General features: G+C 32.2%; 1 protein-coding gene across 1 annotated transcript in view; it reads right to left on the reverse strand.

Annotated features, from left to right (window-relative positions):
* Positions 1–11460, reverse strand: part of LOC108911941 (paired mesoderm homeobox protein 2B-like) — a gene marked incomplete at its 5' end in the record, with an annotated part of 87736 nt that overhangs the window by 41045 nt on the left and 35231 nt on the right. The gene's annotated exons all lie outside the window — the stretch shown is intronic.

Here is an 11460-nt window from a genome sequence, read left to right on the forward strand (position 1 = left end):
GTTTACACCCACTAAAAAAGCATTTCCCTATTCCCTACCAAGTGCAAAAGACAGAGATAAAATATAGATCGACGTTCAGTGTAACTCAGTCTATACACGATTATAGATTCTACCGATGTGCATGGCGAGCGGCACAAAGATAAATAATATTGAACCGTATAGAAATCATTTTATATTTTATACGCATTATGGTAATAGTGTTTTTATATTATGTATTAGTCACTCTTTATAATTTCGGCCGCCGAGTATAGTCCATCTAAACGGAACGTAATCCTGAGCCTTATGCAGGTATTGTCTTCTTCATCATATTTTCGGTTTTCTCTTTTTTTAAAAATAATATTAAACTCTATTGTGCAAAGACATAAGAATATTGTCCATAGTGAACATGAATCACATGGATTCTATTATAGTTATCTAAAGTTTCCATTCTCGTTGTTTCAGGTGATAATTCTGCAGAGGAGGACAACGAATGAATATGAAAATTATTAAATAATGGTGTTTTTGCTTTTTTTCGTGTAAATACAAATTGTTCCAAATATGTTTTCTTTTGTCAAAATCAGGGCACCAGTGCACAGTTAGAATAACGTTTTGAAGAAATGCCATTTTTTCAACACGATATAACAACGTAATGGATTGTCTAAACTTTAGAGCTATTATACGTATTTGTAGGAAATTTTGTCTACTTTAATTTGGTATATCATAGTTATAATCAAAAAACGATTAGTTTTCGAGTTATAGTTAATAAACTGAAAAAATTGCCAGATTCGGATTCAGCACCCCAAAAAACATATAGAACCGATGAGAAAAAACTTCCACATTTTTTTCCTGGAAAAAAAACTTTGCTTACTGGATTATTAGGATGACCTATAAAAAAGCTTTTTAAAAATTTTGGTGTTTTATTTTTAAAGCCTTCATCATCAAATATAAATTTGTCTCTTGAGAAAAGCTGACAACTTTGAATATTTACTTTATTATGTCAATCTCTTTATATCCAGCGTTGAGCGCAACATTGAATATTGTGACCAAAGCGTTGACGGCTTCATTTTATTTGATAAGTTTGAATAATACACCATCAATACATCTTCTGAATATAACTTACTGTTTTTTTCTTTGCTCCAATCTATAAAGCGTTGGTAGTCACATTCATAAATTTCTCGAGATTTTTTTGGAAGAAAATTCAAAAAACCTCATTAGCACACTCGAGTGTCTCCTCAGGTACACCTAAATATTCATTAGATTCTATTTTTACAGAGTCTTCAGCAGGGATGGGCGTTTACGCGACGACTTTAATTGTCGACGTCTACGTGTAGACTTCGCGTAGACTATGTAAACAACGTAGACTATGTAGACAATGTAGACAAAGCGGAGGTTGCGCTCTAATTTCAGTTTAATCTAATCTATATCATATTTGCGTTACATTTACGTATGATCTATTTTGTGCTGTACTCAATTCATCACTCAACTTTTTCTGTTTGGCTGTTTTTACATAAACATAAAATGAGCGGACGTAAACATAGAACATAGACATAGAAATTGACCAAAAAAATATCAAGTTAATTTAGGGTTGAAGTCAGAAAGTTGGTTGAGGGTTTGCTTAAAGAATACACTGTGTCTGAATTAAAATTTTCTTGGTAGCTAACGCTTAATATTATTCAGTCCTGCTAAGTAAATCAATTCTTTTATACAAACATTTGACAATTTATGGTGACTTGACATTCTTGACAATTATGTGTTAATTTTAGAATAATTTTTAAATTGGTTAAAATTTCACAGTTTTATAATTTAATCTCAAGTTAAAAGACTTGAAAGCTTGACAATTAAATAATACAAAATGTTCTATAAATTAAACCTTCAACCAATCTTCTGACTGCAACCTATTTTTTTTAAGTTTTGAATACATTATTTATTTCTCGTTATTTTTTTAACTACCAATAATGTTGATGATTATGTTATTATACACTTGTTAAACAATTTTAAAGAATAAAGTTTAATTTAATTTAATTATGTATTTTTATAATGGGGTATTTTCTTTCAATCGAAATGAAAGTGAAAACTTTCATTTTTGTATACTTAATATATATTTTTTTATATTTTTTAAAACAAAAATTATTATAAAAAAAATTATATAAATATATAAATTATGACAGTCAGTAAAAAACAGTTTATTTAATTTTAAAATTTTAGTCTCCATTCGTGACCTCATTAAGTGAAAACTAGGGAATATATTATATAATACTCGTATATGTATAGAGGTACATATATCAATAAATACACATAATATTTAGTTTGAGAAAATGCAATAAAAAACATTATCTTGTGCCTCTGCAAATATTTACAAAAATATGTTACCATTTATCGTTTATTGAAAAGCTCAGCTCTATATGATCTCTATTAAAATCTTAGATCTTATATATTTACATAATATGATCTAGGATTGAAACAAAAATTATTTTGAAAGGGTACCTTTATATATAAATTAGTAGAAGTATTTAATACAAATTTTTTCTATTAATTTCTGTAACTCTTATACTTAAAAAAAAATAAAATTAACGTGTTCTAACTAAACTAAAATATCTAAACAAAGTGTTCTTAAAACTTAATCAGATATTCCAAATTGTTGCTGACTTTAAAAATGATAAAATNATAAAAAACAATCCAAGCCGGAGAACAGTATTCCAGTTTGGGACGGATAAACGCGTAAAATAATGAAAACAACATTATCACTGAATTCACGACCTTGTCTAATCACAAAGCCCAGCGTACTAAGTGTTGAGGACACCAGATATTGAATATGATTTGAAAAGGTGAAGTTACTATCGAAATAAATTCCCAAATCTTTTATGGTATCTGTACGCTCTAAGACGTCCGAGTTAATTTTGTAATTGACTATAATGGGCTTACGTTTACGTGAAAAAGAAACAACTTTACACTTAGAGATATTTAAATGCAAATTATTTGAATCGCACCAAAGGACTATTTTGTCCAATTGACTCTGAAGGTGAAGACAGTCATCATCAGTTAAGATAGAGGAGAAGATTTTTAAGTCGTCGGCATAAACTAGTTTGCGACAGTCAATGTAAGTCGTAATATCATTAATAAAGATGGAAAATAGGAGGGGACCTAGATTGGAACCCTGAGGTACTCCAGAAGTAATAGAATACTGGCTAGACTTAAAACCGTTGTAAGTTTTCGAGTTATAGTTAAAAAACTGAAAAAATTGCCGAAAATTTGAGGTTTTTTGCAATTTTCCTTGTGAAGCCGACGCCTGGCGAGGTGACAAAACTCAGATTCGGATTCAGCACCCCAAGAAACATATAGAACCGGTGAGAAAAAAACTTCTACATTTTTTTTCTGGAAAAAACCTTTGTTTACTGAATTATTAGGACGACCTATAAAAAAGCTTTTTAAAAATTTTGGTCTTTTATTTTTAAAGCTTTTACCTTCATCATCAAATATAAATTTGTCTCTTGAGAAAAGCTGATAACTTTGAATATTTACTTTATTATGTCAATCTCTTTATATCCAGCGTTGACCGCAACATTGAATATTGTGACCAAAGCGTTGACGGCTTCATTTTATTTGCTAAGTTTGAAAAATACACCAACAATACATCTTCTCAATATGACTTACTGTTTTTTTTCTCTGCTCCAATCTATAAAGCGTTGGTAGTCACATTCATAAATTTCTCGAGATTTTTTTGGGAGAAAATTCAAAGAAACCTCATTAGCACACTCGAGTGTCTCCTCAGGTACACCTAAATCTTCATTAGATTCAATTTTTACAGTCTTCAGTAAGTTGAACCCGATACAATCACAAATGAACTCAATTAGCAATATGGCGACTAATGTTTGGCAAAGTATCCATGACTACATCGATATATCCTACTTACCTACTTTGCTTTATTATCCAAATTTGGTTTGAATAATTTCAAAGCACAAATTAATAATAATTAAATGGGGGATTTCGGTTGGAGAAAAAATAGCATGTTTTATTCGGATTAAAAGTGTCTTTTTTGTAACGTAGGTAACACTTTTAATCCTAATTAAACAATATTCATTTTTCTTTGTTAAAAGTCTTGGACAACAATTTTGGTATCTATAACATTCTCATCAACTAAAGCGTTTATTTGTTTCTTTTAAATTCAGTAAACTATGCTAAGTCGTTTTTTATAAAACAATAGTTTTCTATTTTTTCAGGGACATAGTTTGAATCAAGATCTGAATCATCATTTAAACATGATAAATCATCACAGCCAGATCAATTAAATTACTACGAAATTTAAAATTTGAATTCTACTTTTATTTTCTTTTCCTTATATTTTTTATTGATATGACATAGCATTATTAAACGATTGATACAAAAAATGAAATAGGTACAATAATTAAAAGAATGATATAAAAAAATTAATATAATAATTGTTCTTTACAAGAATAAAGTTCTTATCATTTAAATGAGTGCGCAAATTTAATTACTCACATCTACATACAATGCGGCGTCAGTTACAAACAGCCGAAATTTACAGGACTATGCCGAAAGTCGAGAATGAAAAGATAATGCCCGCGTATGCCCCATAAAACTGCATAAATGACGGCAGTTCTCGTCACTATTTCATCCGCATTAACCGCAAACAATTCCGCGGTCGTAGGCCCCATATGTGCCTGCTAATTCTGATAAATGTTTTTGATTCTATTACTCAGGTATTTTTTATTACATGAAATCCAATTACGAGAAAAATTCAATGGTGTCTAAGCGTACCGAACAGAAGTTTTTTTATATAAAAAAAACTTAAGAGTGATGTCCAGAAATAATATATTTAATTCATTTTAATCAAAATTTAGAATTACTATATAGGCCGCATTAAAGCTGAGTCTCAGTTATAGACCGGGAGACATTAGACTGAAGTTCGACGACGTCTTTCTCGTTTATGCCTCTGAGAGTACTGAAAGGTAACCGAGAGACAAGTACAATAAACTAAATTTAAAAGATGGGCTGCGGGACATCTTTGTGAAAATTCAGTTTTTCTTTTCAAAAAAATAATGTGTACAGCGACGTATTTCTCACTTATGCCATGTTCGTAAGTTGAAGAGAAGTATCGATTTTATCACAAAATTTTTTTGACATAAGTGTCGCAAGGGACCTAAAAATGGAAAACTTTGTAAGAAAATGTGAAAAACATCTTTATTTGTCTACCAATTTCTCATTAATGCCAATTAGAAATATGACATTATATTCGAAAAGCTCATAAAAAACATTGGCATAAGTCCTACTAAGGACTAAAGAAAATAGGGCTTTGGAAAAATACACATTATTTTTTGCAAAAGAAAATTAATTTTTTCACATAGGTGTCCCGGCGGACACATCGTTTTTTTCTATAATATTTGCCTCTAATGTATCTTTCAGTACCCTAAAAGGCATAAACGAGAAAGACGTCGTTGAACTTCTACGAGTATCTCTCGGTCTATTACTACCTTCATTATTTCGCAAAAGGAGACTTCATTTTTCTCCTTTATTAGTTCTCCTTTAAAGTATGTTTCACTAATACTGTAAAAATAGAATAAATACATTTTTTCTACATTTTGTACAATGCCAATAAATTAATTGCAAAATTTCATGGCATAATTAGAAACTATCGAAACAAATGTTTTTCGAAAATTTATATAGATTAATTTGTTTTAAATATCAGTCAACCAGTATCGGGGATAGTGGAAGGAATCAACAATTTGTATTTACCCTGTATCTTTGTACTTGTGACTTATGTCATCAAATTTTCTGTTGCCACAAGAAAAACATAAACACGAATTTTGCAATCTCTGGAGTCTGGATCTTTCAATTTGTAATAGATTTAGACCATACCATCACAATAAGATAATTGAGAAATAATGATTAATGACTTACATAATTGTAGTTATAAAATTGTAAATCATCACTGTTAACAATTGATTAATGTGCTTAGTGAAACGCAGATCTGAATCGAACCAAAATCCTAATTTTTTCATTCATATCATTGATATTTAAATCAAACATTACATTCTCTGCGTCGTAAAGGCAGGCACAAATAAAGATAACGAGTAGTCGAGAGCTTTAAATCCAGAGCTTACATTGCATTTTGGAGGACGATATATTAAATACTCCAAACAATAAGACTTATCTCGTATATTTATTGGCGACCATAACTGTTCTAGAAAGATACTATCAGGAAAGTGAATCACACAATGTTTAAAAAAAATCACTAATATATTTATAAAAAATCCTACACTACCGCTTCTACCTTTTCTGTCTTTACAAATAAATGTATAGTCATGTATAAGAAACATATCATCACTGTTACATTCTCTAAACCAGATTTCAGACACTGTAGATCGAGCAAAATCTTCGTTAACTATATGATTTTTTTAAGATATTAAAACCACCTAAATGAGTCCCAACAATCATATGACCAATCTTAAAATCTTGCACATTGAATAATGGGTCAACTAGGATGAAATTTAAATTAAGCAAAGATATTTTAGATAAGCAAATTATAAAGTTTGTACATATATTATACAGTTAAAATTGTTTCAGATAAGGAAAGCATTCTAAATCTAATAAGGTATGTTAACAGAACAAAGTATGAAACAATATTATAACATTAAGAAAAAAAAGAAAATAGAAAAAGAAGTTAAATAAAAAAAAATAATAAAAAATTTTTTTCAAATATAAACAGAAGAGTGCAGTATAACTCGCCATCAATGACATTTAACAGAAATGATCCAATAATAAGAAAATTAGATTATTGCAATTGAATTCGAATTCTCAAGATTCTTAACTTTGATTTTGCCACTATCTGTCTTCTTCATCTTCTTCTTCTAGTGGTTGGTTCTAATTTCCTATTCCTGGTTCCTATTCAGCATGTAGTTTTGTCCTTTTTGCAAAGTCCAAAAGCGTCCTTGCCGACACTTCTCTCACCTCCTTGGGTTCCATATAGGGTTTTCTCAGGAATATCATTCTACTACTCGCCCAGGATATGCAAAGAGATTTCATCCGCCAAGCCACATCCTCGACAGACCGGGAAGCTTTAGCTTGCATGCTTGTATAGAGTCTCCTAAAGTGACAGTGTCTCTTTATAAGTCCTGTCACTTACCTGAGGTGAATTTTATTCAAGCTCAGCAGCTCATTCATTCTTTTCTGCAAAAGACATTCCATAAATTCCTTCGAATGGCTTTGCTCTGGTCTTGAAGCCCAGTATTTCTTGTGTTCTGTCTGTATTAGTTGGGTTGCTGTATACGAGTATGCTTGTACTTAACCGGCTGGATGACATTTCCTTGTAGACAAAAGGACAGGCTGCTCAAATTCTTGAATATAATTATGTATATTTATATCTAAATACTTATAAAAGCAACACAGCAATAATTAGTTTACGCAGGATCCTCTACTATTCTACATAACGAGTCGCATTCACATTAGCCTACAATTAAGGATATTTTTTATATGCATATTTTCGTTTCTACGGCTTCCAACAATAACAAAAACAAAAATTTAATTGGCATCGCAATAAGCCATCAGAAATGTATTGGAAATATAGTTACTTTTAACATGCCAGCAATTAGGGAAAATTTACTTGATCTCTTATTATTGAAATATTTTGAACTTAAGTATTTTGATGCTAGAACGGTAACATGTTTCACGTCTATGGCACCAACATAATTTGAGATGTGTCAGTGGTTCAGAAAGCTTTTTCAAATTGTTACCACTATAGAAAAGTTGGTAAACAAAAATTTTGGAGGCAAAATATATAACGCTGTAAGTATTGTTATAGTTTATTAAGTATTAACGTCAGTAAGTGTTCTTGACTGGTTGAAGACATGTTTGGAGATCGAGACGACGTCGAGATCTCCGCTTTGGTTTCGCTTTGGTTACTATGAGACCGAATATTTCCCCAAAATAATATTTTTGCCACAACTTAAGCTTCTTGTAGGTTCAAGAAAGTGACGATTGAGACTTAAAAAATGCTTGGCAAGTAGGATTCCCGAGAAGTCCAAAAGGAGATATCAGAAAATCTTCTAGCTATTTGCAGCGTGGTGCAACACGAGAAATTTTGAAAATATATCAGAAAAGGTAATGCTAGCCTATTTTGTTTCAAGAAAGTCTCGAGGAAGCTTCTGGGCTGAATATTCTGTGCTGAAAGCCATAATAGTTTTACGTAAAGCCGTTGATATTGTTCATATTTCGAAATATGTATGTTAATTGCTCTTCTTAAAAGGAAAAATAATGGACATAAAGTCAAAAAAAAAACAAGAATCTTAAACTCATGTACATGTTTTTAAATATTTTTTCTGATGAAATATATTTAAATATGAGGAAGGAATGATATATGGAAAGCAGGGGCGTGCAGACGGGAAGAACGTTTACAAAAACAAATTGAGGGAACGAGACAGTTAATCATTTGGAATTTTATAAAAAATATCTAGCACTACGACCAAAACAGGCACAATTAGCTCACTTATTCCTAGCAATGCGAGATGGGAAAGTCACGAAACAGGTAGTGGGTAGAAATATCATAGGAAGTTGTCCCAGTAAAATTGCACACGCATTCCGAAGAAGTTCTGCCACTATTCTGGCAAACCAAGGAATTTATATGTTAAACCTTAAAAGGCAGTGGGATGCGTTTGTTCTCTGTAGTTGAGGTATACAGTGTGCCCCAAACTGATGGAATAAAATTCATTTCTTTCCAATTGAAATTTAAAAAAATCAATTAGTAAATAGAAAATGTCACTTTTCTATTTTCTTTAGCCATATTTAACAGACTTAGACATTACCGATTTTTTTTTATAGGCCGTTCTTCATTTTATAGTATAAATAGATAGCCATTCTAAAGACGAATTCAGCGGTATAAGGTAAAAAAATTGAGGAATTAAATGAAATCAATAATTTAGTACTACTTTTTATTTGATTACGGCAAATTTTCAATGTGGCAATTACATTTTCAATAACATTTGCTGTTATGTTTTCTTCTTTGATACGATTTTTCAATCCTTCGATAGTGTCTGGAATGATTACATACACTTTGCTTTTTAGATAACCCTACAAAAAAATCTAGTGGGGTTAAGTCAGGGGAGCGTGGTGGCCATTCAAGCGGCCCTCTCCTGTCTATCCATCGATTTGGGAAAACTTCATTAGGGTAATTTCTTACATCGAGGCGAAAATGTGGAGGGGCACTATCTCGTTGGAACCAGACATTACCAGCAGGCATATCGCGCTAATTAGGGTTAAGAAAAATGAATTCCTGGGCTGGAGTCAGCTGAAAACGCAAAAAATTCAAATAAGTGTAATTACCCTTAAAGAAATAAGGTACCAGTATGCGATTTCCTACTATTCCAGACCAAGCATTTACTTTTTCCGGTAGTTGTGTATATTTTTCTTGCATCCAATGCGAATATTCTGGACTCCAAAATCTAGTATTTTCCCTGTTCCGTTTAAGCAAAAAGTTGCTTCGTCAGTGAAAATTATGTGGTTCTCTTTCAAATAAATTTCTAATTTCTTCGCAAAACTGTATTTTTCTGTCTGTCATCTACCCATAGTTCTTGTAAGACTTTAACTTTGTAAGGATGCCACATTTGAGACTTCAGAGTTCTGTGAATTGAGGACTTCGACAGGTTGAAATTGGCTGAGATAGATCTAATGGATGAGAGGATTTTCGGTAATCGAGGATCACATTTTGACGGTCATTTTCGTTTACCGTTCTTCGCCTTCCTGATCTAGGTAAATCTTTTATAACGAGCGTTCAAATAAAAACGTGGTCGAAGTTGGCTCTGACACATTGGACGTAGGGAGTAGCTTATAGCGACCAACTTAACCTCATTTCTCAACGAGCTGTATAGCAGNATCATCTGGAATTTTATAAAAAATATCTAGCACTACGACCAAAACAGGCACAATTAGCTCACTTATTCCTAGCAATGCGAGATGGGAAAGTCACGAAACAGGTAGTGGGTAGAAATATCATAGGAAGTTGTCCCAGTAAAATTGCACACGCATTCCGAAGAAGTTCTGCCACTATTCTGGCAAACCAAGGAATTTATATGTTAAACCTTAAAAGGCAGTGGGATGCGTTTGTTCTCTGTAGTTGAGGTATACAGTGTGCACCAAACTGATGGAACAGAATTCATTTTTTTCCAATTGAAATTTTAAAAAATCAATTAGTAAATAGAAATTGTCACTTTTCTATTTTCTTTAGCCATATTTAACAGACTTAAACATTACCGAATTTTTTTTTATAGGACGCTCTTCATTTTATAGTATAAATAGATAGCCATTCTAAAGACGAATTCAGCGGTATAAGGTAAAAAAATTGAGGATGTGGCTCCCATTAACCATTCGACAATTCGGTGTTCAAAATTATCAATTACATTTTCAATAACATTTGATGTTATGTTTTTCTTCTTTGATTCGATTTTTCAATCCTTCGATAGTGTCTGGAATGATTACATATACTTTGCTTTTTAGATAACCCTACAAAAAAATCTAGTGGGGTTAAGTCAAGGGAGCGTGGTGGCCATTCAGGTGGCCCTCTCCTGTCTATCCATCGATTTGGGAAAACTCCATTAAGGTAATTTCTTACATCGAGGCGAAAATGTGGAGGGGCACTATCTCGTTGGAACCAGACATTACCAGCAGGCATATCGCGCTAATTAGGGTTAAAAAAAATTAATTCCTGGGCTGGAAACGCAAAAAATCCAAATAAATGTAATTACCCTTAAAGAAATAAGGTACCAGTATGCGATTTCCTACTATTCCAGACCAAGCATTTATTTTTTCCGGTTGTTGTGTATATTTTTCTTGCATCCAATGCGAATTTTCTGGACTCCAAAATCTAGTATTTTCCCTGTTCCGTTTAAGCAAAAAGTTGCTTCGTCAGTGAAAATTATGTGATTCTCTTTCAAATAAATTTCTAATTTCTTCGCAAAACTGTAATTTTCTGTCTGTCATCTACCCATAGTTCTTGTAAGACTTTAACTTTGTAAGGATGCCACATTTGAGACTTCAGAGTTCTGTGAATTGAGGTCTTCGACAGGTTGAAGTTGGCTGAGATAGATCTAATGGATGAGAGGATTTTCGGTAAAGGCGAGGATCACATTTTACCGGTCATTTTCGCTTACCGTTCTTCGCCTTCCTGATCTAGGTAAATCTTTTATAACAAGCGTTCAAATAAAAACGTGGTCAAAGTTGGCTCTGACACATTGGACGTAGGGAGTAGCTTATAGCGACCAACTTAACCTCATTTCTCAACGAGCTGTATAGCAGCTGTCAGTTTCAATAACGTTAATGACTATATAACTTTATTTTAAAGAATAATCGTGATAACAATAACAAACAATTAAAGGAGCTGCGGAAAGTGTCCCCCTCCTTGTTATAACAATAAATTAAAGCAGCTGCTGAAAGTGTCCCCCTCCTTGTTCCAAGCACTTTTCACACCTGTTCCTC

Source organism: Anoplophora glabripennis, unplaced genomic scaffold, assembly GCF_000390285.2.
Source record: "Anoplophora glabripennis isolate ALB-LARVAE unplaced genomic scaffold, Agla_2.0 scaffold631, whole genome shotgun sequence".
Classification (NCBI taxonomy): Eukaryota; Metazoa; Arthropoda; class Insecta; order Coleoptera; family Cerambycidae; genus Anoplophora; species Anoplophora glabripennis.